Source organism: Uloborus diversus, chromosome 3, assembly GCF_026930045.1.
Source record: "Uloborus diversus isolate 005 chromosome 3, Udiv.v.3.1, whole genome shotgun sequence".
Taxonomy (NCBI): domain Eukaryota; kingdom Metazoa; phylum Arthropoda; class Arachnida; order Araneae; family Uloboridae; genus Uloborus; species Uloborus diversus.
In genome coordinates, this window is record NC_072733.1 from 207,778,503 (window position 1) to 207,796,519 (window position 18,017).

General features: G+C 34.0%; 2 protein-coding genes across 3 annotated transcripts in view; one reads left to right on the top strand and one right to left on the bottom strand.

The window, feature by feature from the left end:
• LOC129218538 (paired mesoderm homeobox protein 2A-like) overlaps positions 1 to 18,017 on the bottom strand; it is a 104,099-nt gene that overhangs the window by 50,813 nt on the left and 35,269 nt on the right. The gene's annotated exons all lie outside the window — the stretch shown is intronic.
• LOC129218539 (protein SREK1IP1-like) overlaps positions 1 to 18,017 on the top strand; it is a 145,741-nt gene that overhangs the window by 1,969 nt on the left and 125,755 nt on the right. Inside the window, exon 2 of one of the 2 annotated variants that reach the window (XM_054852835.1) lies at positions 13,561 to 13,654. The gene's annotated coding sequence lies outside the window, so the exon portion shown is untranslated. Of the gene's footprint in view, positions 1 to 403; positions 409 to 13,560; positions 13,655 to 18,017 lie in introns of those variants that run through there. The other variant, XM_054852834.1, reaches the window with a different exon arrangement.

The window sequence follows — 18,017 nt, forward strand, 5'->3', positions numbered from 1 at the left end:
TGCCGTGGTTCTAAGATGGTGAACAATGCATAGAAAACTGACTATTTACGATGTTCCATCGGTCAGACCCCCAACCTCCTGGACCTCCTGAGTAGAAGGCCCATATTAAACTTGGAAGAAAGTGGTGCTGGATAGACAGGCCCTAGAGCAGATTCGGCTGTTTTCTCAGCAGTTTAAAGATTTTATACACCATCTCCTGAAAATCTCATCCAAACCAGCATGTGCCTCAGAACATTTAAACCTTATCCTAAAGCAGGTGAGAAAATAACCAAAAACGGTGAGAGATGAAAAAGTTCTACAGCAGTATTCATTGATACTCCTGTCAAAAAGGCTCTTGAAGAAAAGGGAAATGCTTCAGCAAAACGAAGATCGGTACAAAAAATCTCTAAAACCGGAAAGCAATCTAAAGATAAAAGTAAACCGAATTTCTCGAAAAACTGGATACAGTAGAAAATGTCACATATGGGTCCACGATGAGTTTTCTGAAGGTGCGCCCATTTTCTTTCAATGTGAAAAAAGCAATTCCTTAGACGATCTAATATGATTATCCAATATATATTTGGACCTATCATCAGTTTTACATTGTAGCCTAGTAAATGAATTATATTCTTTTAATCAAATTATTGAAGTTTTAAAGTAAATATAACTTAGTTCAATTCGTATAGTGTTTGTGTTTTTCATGATCTACTTCTAAAATCGCAGTTAAACTTTTTCTATGGTATAATGCCTAATTTTAAAGCTATAATAGTACTAGTTTCGTTTTATTTTACTCATTAAGGTTTACTCGCTTATTTAAAACATCCCTGAGGTTTGATGTCAAGTTTACTAAATCCACTATGAGTTCCTTCAAATTCGCTAACTAATCCCATACCGCTCGCATACTTACCCTGTGACGCATACAAAGCCATACAAAAAATTACGTAAAAAATGCACAAAACATAGTAGTGCCAAAACAAAAAAACTACTTTGTTGCTGATTTGTGTCTGCATAGAATACTGTGCAGACTATCCAGGCAATAAAAGAAATGTTTTTCTACTTCATTTACAACCTTTAAAAAACTAAGGTTTAAAAAGTTTGCCCATATGCCCCGGTCTCCCCTACTTGATGACACCATATTGTACCCTACTCCATCTTGCGCTCTTCTCCATAATCAGATGCATTAACTACACTTGAAATCAAATACTAAAATACTAAAGAAACTTGAAAATAAATACTAAAGAAACTTATAAGTAACGTTAAAACGGAAGAAATTATAACATATAAAGTCATAATTTTCAACGCATAAGAACGGTATAAACTGATAACTGTAGCACGGAAAAAGTATTCGAAATGCAAAACAAGCAAACACGCATAACCTGCGCAACTAAATCTACGGCCACTGTTTCTAGTCACAACAAAAAACATCGACTCTTGCAAAACTGGTTCCCACATTTTCCGTAGGTGTCGAATGAATGTGTAAAAAATACATTGCTACGTCACATTAGGAAATACCGTTATGTTTGGTGACTTTACCCTTATTATACCGATGTGGGTGATCATTTTCATGTTGTACTCTTGTATTGTTCGAGATTTTTCAACCCTTTTTAAGGCAATGGGAAATAAGTTTATAGCTTGACCACAGAAAGTTGGTGGATGAGCAGGAAGCGGAAGCAAAACACTTCATTTTGTAATTCGCTGATCATACGTATTACAAAATTAAGTGTTAAAGTTTCCGCTTCCTGTTCATCCACCATCTCTCCGTGGTCTAGCTGTACCACCAAGTTCAACAAATGTTAGTGTGAGTAATCAACTATTTGATCATCTGATTAGTTAATTCTTTTTCAAGACTGTGGGAGGCAAAATTCATCAGTGTTAAGTAGGAGATGATTACTCCACGCCCCCCCCCTCCCCAAAATATGAGGATATGAGTAAAATATTTTCAATTTCCTAGAGACCTAGCTGAATTTTCTCGCTTAAACTAATCTTAGTCCAAAATATAATTTTAATGTAGCGCTAAAAGGGAAAGAAAAAAGGTTTTTATAAAGGGTTGACAAACTTTTGTTTCTACCATCTCTAAAATGTTTCAATTATGGGTTTAGAAGGGTTTTCAAGAAGCAGATCTGTTTCTCTGAGAACCCATTGAACAAAAAGCCAAATCATTATAGGTACAATTTTCAAACGTCATCATAAAAATTCCCCAAGCTAGAGGAAGATCATTGTAGGTTGAAATTTTGACCACCTTCAGGTAGAACGCGGGTTTGTTCAAAGGTTTTGTTAGTCAACTGCAGGTTGCAATATAAAACGGATAGTAACAGAATTGCTTAAACCCGGGTAAAGGCGATTTGTTGCATTTCCTTAGCAGGATGTGTCCCCGTCAAATTGTCTCAGTAATATTTAAAGGTCATTATTAAATCCTATTTTAGGAAAATTTTAGGATTGGCTAACTATCAGATATTTCAAAAACTGTTGGAACTAATTTCTCATAAAAAAAAAAGGTACTACGTCCGTTTCTGTAAAATAAGAAATGGTTAAATTTATTTTTGTGTATCTAACACTGAGATTTCTAAAATGCAACTTGCAAATTTAATCAATCATTAACATACATTTTATATTCAGTAAATTACCGTCCATTAGCCAGGGCTAAAGCAAGTCTGGTCTGCTAATTCTATATTAGCCACCAGTTTGTTTCGCTCTCTTGGCTTCCTTAAGAGGTTTTCCATCTCCAGCTCAGTCACTTTCCTATGCCGGGCTGATGAGTGCTAATAAGCACGAAACTGCAGTCCTCAGCTGGAAATGACTGAGCTGGCGGTGTATTTCACGTAACATGCGTTTTGTTTTGTATTTCAAATTGAGGAAGTTGTATATGACATTAACATTGATCTTAAAAAAATTTCAGGTCATTTTGTATGGAGTGCTCGCGGAAATAAATTGACTTATTGACTGTCACTGAAATGCATTTGACATTTCAGACAAATCGATGTTGTTGAACTTAAATGAAAATCGAGTCGACTTACTTTCACTTAAAAAGGAGTCGACTTGTGGTGTTTGAGAAAGAAGTCGACTTATTTAATCTAATTGAAACATTATTTATTTACGCTAAATGAAAAACCTATGGATTTTCACTCCAATTGATAAAAGGAATCGAACTTATTCACTGTAATTGGGGGGAAAAAACCAGAAGTCGACTTATTCAAAAAGCGACATTTTTCGACGTATCAAAGTTCTCGTGGCTTTGGGTAATAAAATAGCAAGTGCACACTAAAATATCGATTTCCTTGGGAAGAAAACAATGTTCTTTTGAAGCTATCGTATGGAAGAGATCGGAAACGCTTTTCCTTTCTTCCTCGGGATGAAGCGGATCGATGAAGGGAGAGACAAAAAGGGATATCTGCAGTGAAAGCGGCGGGTGTATTTAGTTGTCACTTTGGCGGACTGTCTTTCACAATCGCACGGCTCTCATACGTTTGATGCTGTCACAACGTCCCTCGACGGCATCATTTTCATTCTTCTTCCAGAGCTTGAATTCATTTTCCAGCCCCCGCCCCCTTTCCCGCCCTGCAATTTCAGCTGCTGCAGAGGAGTCTTGCAAGAATAATGGAAAAGTTCCGTTGCCTAGGTGACCGATTCATGAAAATGCGCTCAAGAAGTCCTATTCCAAATAAAGCTGTAAAAAGATCATTAGAGCTTCAATTTCGAAAAATCGTGTGTGCTTTGTTAGCCTATTATTCTTATAAATATCGGGTTACCATTTGCTCATGCTATTATCGCTCTTTGTTGTGTTAGAAGAAAAGAGTTTGAATTTTTTGAAGCATTTATCTACATTACATTTGCTTTGCGTTTATGTGGGTTTAAATAAGCTTAATGAGTTTTATGAAATTTATTGAGTGACCTAATGAAATCCTGATTTTGAATTTTCTTTTTTGCCCTTGCAGCAAGACTTAAATGCTTCATCATTTATGTGAGGCAAATGTTTGTTTTTACAAGCTCTTACTTGCGAATGTTTCATTAGATTTATTTTGCTGTTCAGCATATGTTGCATCAATAGAAAAGACCTGCACCGAGTAGAAAAAAAACAAATACATAAAAACTATTTGTAAAACTATCTTCAAAAAGGAAATAAATAGTGCTCTTTTCAAAACTTGTATATACTCCTCTTAAATCAGAAAATATATGGACACCTCTCTCCGCTTATTGTAAGATTGTTTCTGTTTGAAACATTTGTTTCGCTGTTTTCTTTTAAATACTGCACAAGAGACATTCATCTGAACTAATATGTACCACGCGTTGCTTGGCTAACCAAAAATTCTGATAACCGGAAAATTACCTTTGTACAAGGAAAATCTTACTATTTTGTGCATATATTCATAAGTGACTAGAATAGTTTCTTACAGTTCTATGTCCATTGCTGTGGTTAGAGGGAAATAATGAATTTCTGTAGTTGGAAGACCCAGAAATACATGGTGTTGAACTATAAAAATAATACAAGTGCAATGGAAATTCCCTTCAAACCACATTTTCAATTGGTGAGTCCTAAAAGCCCATGTTAAATTTCCCCTAATATTTCTTCCACATACCCCTCCTTAAAGGGTAAGAGTACCTGGATCTTCCTAAGCTCATTGGACCTGTAGAAGTGTGAAATAAAAGTAACCAACTAGTTTTCCCTACATCTTATTACTTAAGTTTCTTAGAGTTCAATTTATTTGCATTAAGTGCACATCATTCTTGAAAACATAAAGTAGTACCTGATCCTCAATTTAAAACCACCAGGAAATATTTGAGCATCGGCTAAAAAAAATACGAATTCCTTTAATATATCAGTAGACAATAGCATCACAAGGATCATAAAAATGCAACGCGAGTTGGATTTTGAAATACAAAGTCCGCACACAATGGGATACGAAATTCGTGATTGAGGCTTGTTGCGGGGCAAAATTCAAGATATTTCTGGCATGCTTGAATGATTGCTTCTAAAGTACGGAAATTACATGATACGATTTTGTAATAAACATGTTATATGAACTGACCTTTTCTGATTGTCCTTAGCTGTATATATATTCGGTTCATAGAAACTGCAGTCCGACTACGCGCAGTAGCACCTAAAATTATTTTTTTGCAATGATAATCATACTTTAATTTTAATAAATTTCGAAGAAAACGTTTTGAGATGACTGACTTTTTATTATAGTTTATCTTTTATTTACGTCATTTATGTTTCACGTCCGTGTTCCAAAAACAAAGATGCAAAACTAGTTTTTGGCAATATTGCCTCGTTATAAAATAACATAAGATTAAAAATAAGCAAAACTGTTAAGCGATAAGCAAAAAATGTAGCAATTGAATAACTATTTAATTTTCAAAATAAAATTACTTTTAAGGATCAGATGACATTTGTCACAATATATTACTATGTTTCCACAAAACTTTTCCAAGAGAGCATTATTCGTCCTTTTCTGGATTATTAGACAAGTTTCATGTATTACACCTCCAACCCAACTATTTTCTTCACATCTGAAACAACCCGTCAAATAAAAGTTTCCCCTATTCACTCCTGTGAATCGATTTAAAAACAATCGCCGACAATCATCGGCCAAATACAATGTATAATTGGGATTTTTAATATATTAAATTTATACCATTACACAGCGTAAGAGCGCACGATGAACCCGATTTAGAAAAAAATCAATATATTTTTGAAACTACTGGTATATATTGCAGTAAGTGATACATGAATGCAAAGAGAAATATATAAAGCTCTATTCAGTTACACAGATTCAACGTGTGGGCCTTTTTTTAGCCGATAAATATCTAATCTATAATTCCAGTTCCTTCTGCTTGCCATGCAATTTCTTTTACAGGGTTACGTCAGAAACATTGTTTATCAATTGCCGAAGGTGAAAACACTATAAAAACTTGATGAACGCTTTGTGCAGCACTACGAACCATTGACAGTATCCAGTGTGATACTGCAAAATATAAAATGTGTGGGAACTAACTAGATTACAGATTAGATGTTGTGTAACATTATGCTTCTACATTGAGTGTTCGTTATTGAACATTTTGCACAATATGCTCATACATTCCACACTTGTAAAAAAAAACTTATATATTTCTCTTAAAACTGATGTATAACTTATTTTAATAAATGCAGTACTTTAAAAGATATTTTCTTTAATCGGGTTCATCATATGTGCTTACCCTGTAAGCAAATGTAATTTGCAGTTGATTTTTCAATATGATATACATGGCTGCAGTTGTGTTTCTTCGAGAAGAAATGCTCCGTTACCGTCTAATCGATTTATTTGGTTTTTATTATTGTTATAGTTGAAAAAGTTTTTCCACTTAAACAGGAAATCGATAAAACGACCAACAATAGTTTTATAACAGCGAGATGGATCTTCTTTATTGAGAGATATCCCAGAGAACTTTGACATCTTTTAAATATAGAAGCATCGCAGTGGTTATAGTCAGTGAAATAATGTTTGAACTGAGAACATGTGTGTGAAACATTCAATTATTTTCAAACTTTGATGCATATTCAATTTATTTTCTTTTGGCGCATAGACAATAGCTATTAAGGTTGGAAAGTTTAAATAATCTTAGGAAGAACAGTTAATTACTTGAAAATTCCAGGCAGAAAAATCCCGCGGACTAGCGATTGGAAAAGAGTGCCTTTAGTGGGTTTTTCTAACGTTAAAATAAAACATGCGCAAGGGAATGTCAAAATAGTTTTAAAAAAATAGAAATAGTTTAGATAAAGTACATACTTCAAAAATTTTAAATTTTATTTTAAAATTTCATTTCATAAAGAGAGAACAATTTGTTTTACAGTAGAACTTGTATTGAAAGGCTATTTTTCACGCTTCGCGATAAAACTTTAACTTTAAGTAAAACTGAGAAAATTTCACTTTGCGCAATGCATTGGGAAAAGGGCAAAGCGATAATTAAAAAAAAAAATCTAATGAAGTATTTTCTATTTGATTGTTAAACGTATTTTTCCCTGAATAATTAAATAAATGAAAGATCAAACTAACAAACGAATAAATGCATGATGTAACTAACTGATGAATTAACAAGTAAATGAGCAAATGAACGATTCAATAAATTAGTGAATGAATAAAGAAATGACTGTTTGAGAATTAATGAATGACTGAACCAATCAAACACTTTTTTTATGGAAGCGTACTCATATAAATTGATTAATAAATGAATGAATTTAAAAAAAGATTATTTTACTCTTCCCTATATGCACTTTAAAAATTGTACTACCCATTTAAATTCAAAACATATCTAATAATCTATAAAGAAATACTACACTGATCATCAGCAGGACTCGATTCATTTTTAAAGTGTTAATAACTACAAAATTATTTCATAATAGGAAAAAAATATTCTTGGTATGCCACAAAATATTACAATATCAGTAGAATATTTTAAAAATGGCTTGTATTATCAGGTACCTTAATCTTCAGAGGTAACTTTTTTGGCTTGTATCAACCACATGTTTAACACATATTTAGTTTAAATACTGTCAGATAGGGGACGCCGCAAAGAGAGAGAGAAATATTTTACTATTCTTTTTGTCCCACGTTCAACAATTATAAAGTAAAAAAATATACAAATACAAATGCGACGCCCAGCTAGGCTGGAGAACGTGTATGCGGAAGAACGTATGAAATATCGATGGGGAGAATTCAACCAGTAGGACGTAGTTTATTCATTACTTCAAAAAGAAGAAAGGGGTAGGAATAAATCGAGAAAAGGTTTAATGAACTCAATGTAACAGATTATAAATTCAAATTGATGACTTATTTTTAGTTCTCTACCCTGGCTCTTATAGTCAGGTCCCAAGCAGTTGAGCGTTGAGTATATTTGTTAGGTAATGGGTTCTAAAAGAGTTCATAATTTCAGAAGAATTATAAAATATTTCAGTATTTGAGACTCTGCCGCCCTAGGCGGAGGCACAACGTTCACCCCTTACGTTAGCAAAGATAACGATATTTTAAGGCTGAATTTTCAAGATTTCGATCACATTGCGCTGCAAAAAAAAAAAAAAAAAACCTTCAAAATGCTTTTCTAATTCTTGCTGATTATTATGTAAAATAACCAGCTGAATCTAAATATGACCAAAGTTTTCCCCTATTACCTCCCACTTTTTAGAGATAGCTCAGGCTTTTTTTTTTTTTTTTTTTTTTTTTTTTGCAATTTTCGACTATTACTATATCAAAAAGGAATATACAATAGGAGCGGTGCATCCCCTGAAATTTAAGTATACAGCAATGCTATGTTATAAGCATACTTAATTTCATTTTTAATCCTAATTTTATCTGTGAATGAAACTTAAATAAATATATAAATAGTACGAGAAGTTTCTTAACTGAATATCTGCGATGCGACTCGTATGCAACATGCGATGCTTCTACGATTTATGTATTATTTTTCATCATGGAAAATTTTTTCGACATGGTACTCACAAGAGTGGTAGCAATACTCTGATTATACACCGAAAAAAAAGTGAAAAATTGCAAAACAGATCCCTGGAAAAAAAGATCATTTTAGCTGACTTTATATATATATTAGGGAAGAATTCCCCAGTAATTGTCCTTTCTTGCAATAAATGTTCATGTTCTTGAACTTTTCACTTTTCTAGCCACTCAGAAGAATGTGAACGGTTAAACATAATGCTCACATCCCCTCCAAATCAAAATAAAGAGCATAAAACTATCGAAAACTGAAAAAATAGGGGGAGCTATCTCCAAAGAGGGGGGGATGGGGAAAAACGGTGGACATATTTGGTTTCGAGGTCAATTTACGTAAGTACCAGCTAGAATGGTGTCAGAAGCATTTTGAAGTTTTTTTTTTTTTTTTTTTTTTGCCGCGCTGTGTTATTTGTAAATATATAACCGATTGTTACAACAGGCATTTGGATCACGAAATTTACTGAAACATATGGAAAAGGAAAAAAATAAATCACGCTCATTAGAAACAAACTTTTCTATCACTTCTGTTTGTTAAATCAGCAATCTTCCTGGTGGGGGACGAATTGGAAATTATTTTCTTTAACGAGAATCCGCAGATTAATATAGCTTAAATGGAGCTGTCGTTAAAATGTTCGGTTTTCGCTTCTTTTTGAGCTATCGTATCAAATCGATCGTTTGTTTAATGGAGCATTGCATTTTGGGGTTACCCGGTTCCCATGCGTAAAGAGATTGTCACCCCTCGGTAGTCGTCCCTCTCCGACAACCAGATCGTAAAAAGAGGGGGATAGCCAAAAGCCCTGTCATTGCATTCAAAGATGCCTAAATTCCGTTTCTTGCTTCAACGTCATTCGTTAAAAATCAATCTTTTTTTTTTCTTTTTTTGAACATTCCCCGTAAAAAGTAAATGTGATTAAATATGGTGGTATTTATTATTAGTTATCAGACGCAAAGGTGAATAATGTGAATACATTTTATGATACATATTAATTAATCTTCTTCAAAACATTATTTTTGACTAATTATTATCATAAAGAAAAAAACATAAACATTGAAAAGAAAAAAGTAAACAACTGGGCTTTGTTTTTGCATTTTTTTTTCATGTGCTTCATATTTAAACATTAATTAAAAGAATATGTTAAGTTGTAATTCCCTAATTAATTGTCGAACATAACTTCTGTGGATTCGAAATTAACGAAAACTCATCTGAAAAAAAACTTATTTGTTTTCAGTAATAATAGTACCTTCTCACTTTTAGATTTTTTTTTTCACGAATAATTTTCCTATTAAGCTCATTGACTTACTAACATTCAAAACGCAAAAACGCGCATTCAATCACGAAAAACATCGAGTAACATCGAAAAATAGAAGCAAATGTTAAAAATCTCCGTTTTAAGTACCAATAGCAATAAAACTTGCGTATAAGTCTTGTTGATACAACGAACTAATTTATCGATGGGGGGGGGGGGAATCAAGTTTTTAGATGTAAATCATCTAGTCAAGGTTTTTTGGCTTTTCAGTCATCTAGAATTTGCATCTTCCGCATCCAAAAAAGTGGTTTTTTTCTAACACCTTCTTGCAACTTTTATTGCGATATGTGTTTGATACAAATCTAAGTTGCATTTAAAAAGTGATTTCATCATAAATATGTATTTTTTTTAAACATCTTACAATAAGATGACGGCAAATAACCGAATATGTAAATTGCCAATAGTATATAAAATCCCGGCACTTTGCCTCATTCGCTTCTTTCCTCCTTCAATTTCAACCCATGCTTGGTTGTGTTTAACAGTTCGGATGAGTTGGCCTGCTTTTACGACAGTTTGGGCTCATTGCTATGTTTTAGTTAGTATTTGTTGCTCTCAATAGAATGTTTGGGGCCTCCATAACTCTGTGGTAGAAACTTCGCTTCATATGCATGAGGAGGTGCGTTCGATTCCCATCGGTGCCCTGGATGTTATTTCCTCTCTATGTGCTGTAAATATTTTTTGCTTCATCTTATCTGTAAATACATTAAGAAGTCCAACCTCTCGAGGCAATGGCACCTATATTTCAGCAATTTTCATTAATTACGGACGCGATAACAGCAGCAACAGCAATAGAATGTTTAGACAATTATTTCTAATGCAAGTCTTCGCGATTATCTCATGTTTTCTATGTTGTTAAAAGTACAGCCTATTAGCCGTTTTATCAAAATTAAATCTAATTCTATGTTCTACTTAAATTTAAAATTAATTTATTAGAGAGCTTGCTTTTGTTTATCAATTTACTTATGTTATTTCTATCTTGTAAATAGTTTTCAGCATTAGATGGTTATTATTTTTTATGGAGGCTCTATTGATGATATACATTAAACATAAGGTAATTTATGAAACGTCGTTCTGGATTCTTAAAAACATATCTTTCATGCTTTGTCGAAATAAGTTGAATGCTAATGAGTGCTTGCAACTTAACAGTGCTTTTGTATTTTTTTTTTTTTTTTTTTTTTTTGTGAAATTTCCAATATTTCCTTCAAAGAAACAATAGTGACGCTTCAAAAAGATTCGTTACTCTTCGGTGGATAAACATTTCAACGTTCATGTATCCCATTTATGATAATTGGAAGCGCAATCGGGAGTTTGAGGTTCAAAAAGGAAGGTGTCGCTTGAGTCACAAAAGGTCTAAACACACTTTGAAAATGATGTGTTCCCATTCAGAGTTGAGTGGAGTGTCTCTCTATTTTGGCCATCAGCCACGCATATCGCCCTTCGTTCCATCAGCAGATTAATTTCTCCTCTGCACTGTACTTTCAAAAAGACGGACACTAGACCCATCTGTTATAGCAAGAGCAGATGGGTCGTCCCTTTTCCCCGCTTTATTCATTGAAAACAGGACCCGGGTAACCACTTCAAGATTCACTTGTCCCGCTACCACTAATATTGACACACCCGCCAAATGTCTTCATCGACTGAACACGAACTCGCGTTTTGCAAATTCAGAGCTGTCTCTCCAAAAGGTGCCGAGCAAACTTCCCCTGCTGTATTTTTAAAAACAGCTTTACAGTCCGACGCATATGACAGTTCCTGTCCTTTTAAATTTTGAATTATTTTCTTAATATGTGCAAGAATTGGACAGAAAACGAAAGATTTTTCGATTGCAAGTTTTTCGTCTTTTGATTATGTAACTGGCAAATAAATAATTTATCCGTCAATGCATATATAGCGTATATGGATAGTTATAAGCATGGTTAAGGTTTTTTTTTTTGCATTGTTTTTGAACTGTGCTGTTGCATTTCTAGTTCCGTAAAAAAACTAATTCTCACGATGGCAAAACTTAGATCCCGCACTTTTATAGCTTTGAAAGTTTCATTAATTTTCATCGATGATTTACATTACTTTTGGAAATAAATTGGAACATACTGGTTTGACCCGTTATGGTTACATTCGCTTAGTTACGGGCATACTCAAAACTAGTAACGGTCACGTCTAGTCAACGATCATGGTAGCTAAATTCAGTTAGATTTAGTAAATATCCAAAAAAAAAAGTACTAACTTAACCCCATTGAAACACTTATTTTTCTTACAATATAATCAGATTTTGACTTTATATTTCGAGCAACATTGAAATTACGAAATGGATAACTGAAAAATCGCCTTTGAAAGGTTCATCTGAACAATAACAACAAAAATAAATAAATAAACAAGGATGTGCCTTCTGAAACTTTCTTTTGAAACTATCTTGAGAGCAGGAAAATGGTGAATTTGGAGCAGTAAAGTTGTGAAGTTGGAGGAGATCGCAGCAGTAAAAACTTAAGTTTTGTAGCAATTTGAAATAGTAATATCTATCTCACAGACACAAACACGCATAGGGCATAAAATAGTTTTAAAAAAAAGGAGATTAAATGTGCCAAAGCACCATAACTTAAACTAAAAGTTCCCCCAAATCTCACTTTCTATTTTATTTGTATAATATTTTTCACTTGTCACTACTCTTGTCCTGTTTCCACTTTTTTCTTTAACTTCATTTATACAGTTAAACCACGTTACAATGAACTTCATGGGACCAGATATTTTGTTCGCTGTATCGGGAATTTCGTTGTAATGGAATTCAAACGATGAAACAGCAATTATACATTGGGACTAAAAATTCAATTCGTTGAAACGGAAATTTCGTTGTATTGGTATTCGTTATAACGGGATTTCACTGTATATACATACACTTTCATATATATATATATATATATATATATATATATATATATATATATATATATTACGACTAAATCAAAAATTAGTTTACAAAATACAAATATCAGGGTTCACAATTTGGTAATGCTTCGGTATTATATCAGGAGAGCGAGAGTGTTTACACTTTGCTTTAAACGATTTTGGTGTCGTTTAACTAATGTTTGAAATGAAAAAAAAAAAAAACTGACTGATAGTCTTTTTTATGCTGTACGACTTCATGATAAATGGTCTATTCGTAAAGTTTTACAGGGGCGTGGACGTTCACTCCTCCTATTCTACATTTCCGGAGTTCATCAATTGCGGTGAGTTTGCGCAAAGAAAGAGAGAGAGAAAAACAAAACGAAGGGCCATAGTTTGTAGTTGAAGCTTCAGGAGCTTTTCAGATTGAAAACGTATTAGTGCAGTCCAGGTGCCGTTCCTTTTTCTGAAAGAATGAAGGAGTAGTTTTCCAAGTATGACTCGTATCCTTGTCTTGTTCAAGTTCTACTCTTCAAAAGTTATGAAGATAAATAAATGATTTTTTTTTCTGCTAGTATTGCACGCAAAACTATCTCTTGATGCTACATTGAGTTGACTTTCACATTTTTACTTTTCTTATTCTTAAGTTTTCATTATAAGAAAACCTGTGACAGATCTAAACATCTTTCTTAAACCTTCTTCGAATTATGGAACCAAGATTGTAAATTTTTTTCCTCGCTTCATTTTAGACAGTAATAAGAATCCGTCCGCTCGCATCCCCAGTTATTTAACCGCTTAACCGTCTTACTATTTTCAAGAAAACGATCGTTAAATTGCCTGTTTTTTATTCAAGAAAGTTATATAAATAAAGGTGTTTGTACAATATGCGTATTTACTTTTGATTTTTGGAATTTTTTTTTTAGCTTGAACGTTGTACGCTCCTGCCCGGGAATATCACGGGCATGAGAAATAGGAAACGAAAGCTCAGCCCATGATTAGTACAGTAGAGGAGAGGGTGTAAGTAAATTTACTTTTCATCAAGGACCGCATATACAGGGTTAGCATAAAAGAACATCTCTGTTTGAAAATTTTATGTTTCGTAAAACTAGTACACTTACCACTAACGTGATACATAAAAATAAAGAAAAACTGTCCAAATTTTTTTAAACGTACGTAACTACTTAAACGTGCACGTTCCGCACTATCGCAGCCAGAAATTCCTTCTGGAGGGGTTTATTACATGTATTAACTACTGTATTAGGATTGGCAACAATGTTAAAGCCAAGACCACTGGGGGGGAGGTGTTCAGGTGATGATGATTTACCATTGATGCATTTGAAGCCAGATCCCCAAAACCCCTTGTGATTTTTTTTTTAATGAGATTTCATCAAAGACAATGTTAAAACACCACCATTGCCTACAACATTGCAAGAACTGAAAGATCGCATATGTGTAGAAATTATTACGAAAAATGGACAGTGAAACACCCTAAAATGTATGTTAGATGTGTTTTGCGTTACGAAAGGCGCACACGTCAAACATTTGTGAGTGAAAAGAAACTTGGACAGTTCATCTTTATTTTTATGTATCAGTCATAGTGCTAAGTGTAACAGTTTATGAAAGAAAAATTTTTAAAACCGGAATATTGTTTTATGTTAACCCTCTATTTTCAAGTCGTCTATAGCCAGTTCTAGAAAATGTTTTGCGCTGATGCATATGCATCGGCACAAGCTAGTAAATATTAGTTTTGCAGCTAAGTGTGAGATGTATATTGCTTAAACATATTATTGCTACTGATGTATTTTAAAATGTTTGTCTTGATTTCAGTGCCGGCGGATTCTCTTCTATAACCAATGATTTCATGTTAGAAATATTTAAAACATTATGCACTTTTTTTTTCCTGTATTCGTCTAGCCTCTTCTTTTCTGCGCATTAATGATTGCCGAATTTTATTTTGCGATTAATAAAAATGACATTGTGCGCATAGAAATTTCAATATTATATTTCTCACAGCATTTTTAAGTTAATGAATAGGAATATTTCTACACGGAAAGCGAGCGAACGTCTTGTTCAGCCACGACAACCTTCATTTACTTCTTATAGACGCTTACAACGACACGTATTCTTGATACGAATTTTAATCAACAAATACTTCGCTTAAATAATAAAAATTAATCAACTCCTGCATTCAAAGCCAACGTAACTCGATCGAAAGAATGTTAAACCGTGTCTCTAAAGGAGCTCATCAAGCCTTATATTAGACATTGTTTATACATATTTTTACTTTTTAATGAGAAAACAATTGAGCATTGAAAATTCTCGGAATACAATCAAATGCATTGTGTGTTCGTGGAGCGTTTATTATTGGCTTCAATAGCTAAGTCTTCACACCTTTACTTTAATTCTCAACCAGTTACCACCATATTGGTTCCGAATGAGAATAAACAGCGGCCCTTCTTTTTATCGACATACATTTTACTTCCAACGAAATGCCTTAGAAATGCAAAACCGCGAGGCTAAATAGCTCAGTTTTGCAATGGTCCAATGCTGCTTGTTCGTTATGGTTTTTATACTCTTAACTTAGAAAAATTAATTAATTATAATTAGGTAGTTCTTGATCTTCCTTTCTAAATTTACTTCCATTTTAATCATTGCGTGAAAAGGAAATGGGGTATTTGGATCTGAACTCTTTTTAATCCATTATTGTTATATTAAAATAACCATTTGGGATAAAACTTATTAATGAAAATAAATTTATTCAAGCCTTTAGGCAAATTGAAAATATTTAACTTTCAACTCTATATTGTAAAACTAAATTCAGAATAATGGGCGGCTAATATTCTTAAGCCTGAAAAAAAAAAAAAAAAAAAAAAAAAAAATCCGAAACTTTCCCAATTAAAGTTTGCCACGTTTTTGGAATGAAGCAGGGATCTTCCAACAAAACTTACATATGTTTATAATAATAGCTTGCCACCATCCTGAATTTCCATTAAAGCTCCTTATTTCAACAAATATGGTCGAAGCTTATGCAGAATCGCAAGCAAATACCAAACACGTTATTTTCCCTGCCAGTCATGCAAAGCTTCAGTATCCAGAGACTGCATTTCGCCCTCATTTGGGGCTCAGTCAATATGGACGGCCCTTGATTGATAAAAAGGCGAAGCACTTAATGAAAACGCTAAGTATATTTTGACACTGGTTGTTAAAAATACTTTTCACTGCAGTAAGAAGTCTGCATTCGGGCAACTTGTAGCAATTTAGAAAACTTTTTCGCCAAAAGACTTGATTTTTGCAGGAATTGTTGCTCGGAAATAATTTGACGTTTCTGAAGTTTCTTACAGTGCATTCTTTTTGGGAGGAGAGTGGATTAATTATTTCATATTTAAACATTGATATAATATACTTTTCAACCTTAGAAAGGCATCAACTGGTTAGAGGTAGTTTTATAGTTTATTATGGGTACACACATTAGTTAAACAGGAGGTGAAAAATTAATTCCGCATTTTTGGTTAACACTACATGATAGAGATAAGCCTTGAAACCAAGTAATAATCATCCTTTCCGCCTCGAGGCAGGAAAAATTTACTTTTAAATTGTGGCAACAGTGTAAAAAATGGAATAAGATTTTGTTTCTTAAGATGAAGGAGACATGTAAAGAATTTGGTCATTTTTATTGAAAGAAGTTTAATTAGAAAGATGGAAATAGTGTAAATAGTCTCTCAAATAAATATTTTTGAATTCACGATTTTCTTAGAAGAACGTCATCAACTTTTTATATTCTTAGTAGACAATTGGCTGAGAGTTAAGTAGAAAATGTGTTACGACACGGTAACACTAACGCTTTTTGTAAGATTGCGTCCTTTCCACTCCGTCTGACGAAGAGAATGCATTGACTCGGCATTTGAGTTGGAAAGTGAGCTCCCCAGACAGAGAAGTGAAACATGTTGATCCGCTGCGAGCACTGTAATGCTAACCAGTTCCCGTCATTAAAGGCCTTATTATTCCAATGTCACAGGTAGCGTTCTGATCCATTTCATTAACCAGCGCGCCCAATTACGTTCGACTCCACGCACCACTTGCCACGGCACCACAACCGCGGTCCGAAATCAGCCCGAGTTTAAACGGCTGAAAAAGCACCGCTGCGGGGGGGAGGGAGGGGGGATCTCGTTAGAACCGCCGAACCGCCGTGTCCGATCGGTGATTAAGCAGGGCTCCCGGAAGCTCTACACTCTTAATTCGATTACTATACAAAACTTGGGAATGTTCCCGGGATCCCTGCCCCCCTCACGTGCGGGGAGAGGGGAATTTTTAGTTAGGGTGTTTGAGTAATCAGAACACTCTTCTTTACTGGATTAAGAAAAGCATCTGCACGAACGAAATGTGACGATACGAATCGCTTTTTGTGTGAAAAAAGAGGTGGAAAGCATTTTTTGGAAAGTTAAAAGGCTTGTTACGACGAATGGTGAGAGAATGAAAACCAATCTTGAATCGATTTAGTTGTCGAACTTTTATTCGAGGAAATAAAAGGTAGCTGTAAACATCTAGGATACTAATTGATTAAAGTACTTCTTGGGAGTTTTATTTCAGATAAATATATTAAATATTCTGTTTATGCTTATATGCTATGAAAAAATACTTCACGTTTGGTGGGCTGTTTCGTGAACATTTGAACCTTGTTCTCGGTAAGGAAAATAAAGAATTTTTTCCTTCGCTTCCAACTGCACAGTATACCAACTATTAAAGGGTGTCCCAAAATTAACGAAAGATTTGAATTTGCCACCCTTTTTTCCATAAATTGTTGGCAGCCATGAAAAAAGAACAATTTGACTGTTGAGAGTTTAGGGTTAGTAAAAATGGGGTGTTATTGTACCATATAGCTAGAGAGAGTGAAACATTTCAATTACTGCATAAGGCATTTCCTGGTAGCGTACTCTCTCATTTCGGTCATCAGAATTGGCACCCTAGATCGTGTGATTTAACAATTTTAAATTTCTTCTTATGGGGTTATTTGAATTCAAAGGTCTATGTCAACAAGCCCACAACCACCCGTGCATTACCGAGTTGCGATACCGAGCGCCAATAACAGTAACTGCTTGACCAGCCTCAACTTTCATTATTTTTGAAACAATTGTTCAATAATGAAAACGCGTTATTGTATCGTATAACGCTCCATTTTTGATTACCCTAAACTCTCAGCTGTCAAATTGTTCTTTTTTCAGGGTTGCCAACCATTTAATGCAAAAATGGCTGCCAATTCAAATCTTGCGTTAATTTTGGGACACCCTTTATTTCCTAACCGTACCTTCTACTTTGCATGCTTTTTTCTCACCTCCCCTCCCTCCGTAAATGGAATAATTATTCAGAACAAAAATTTCTAAAA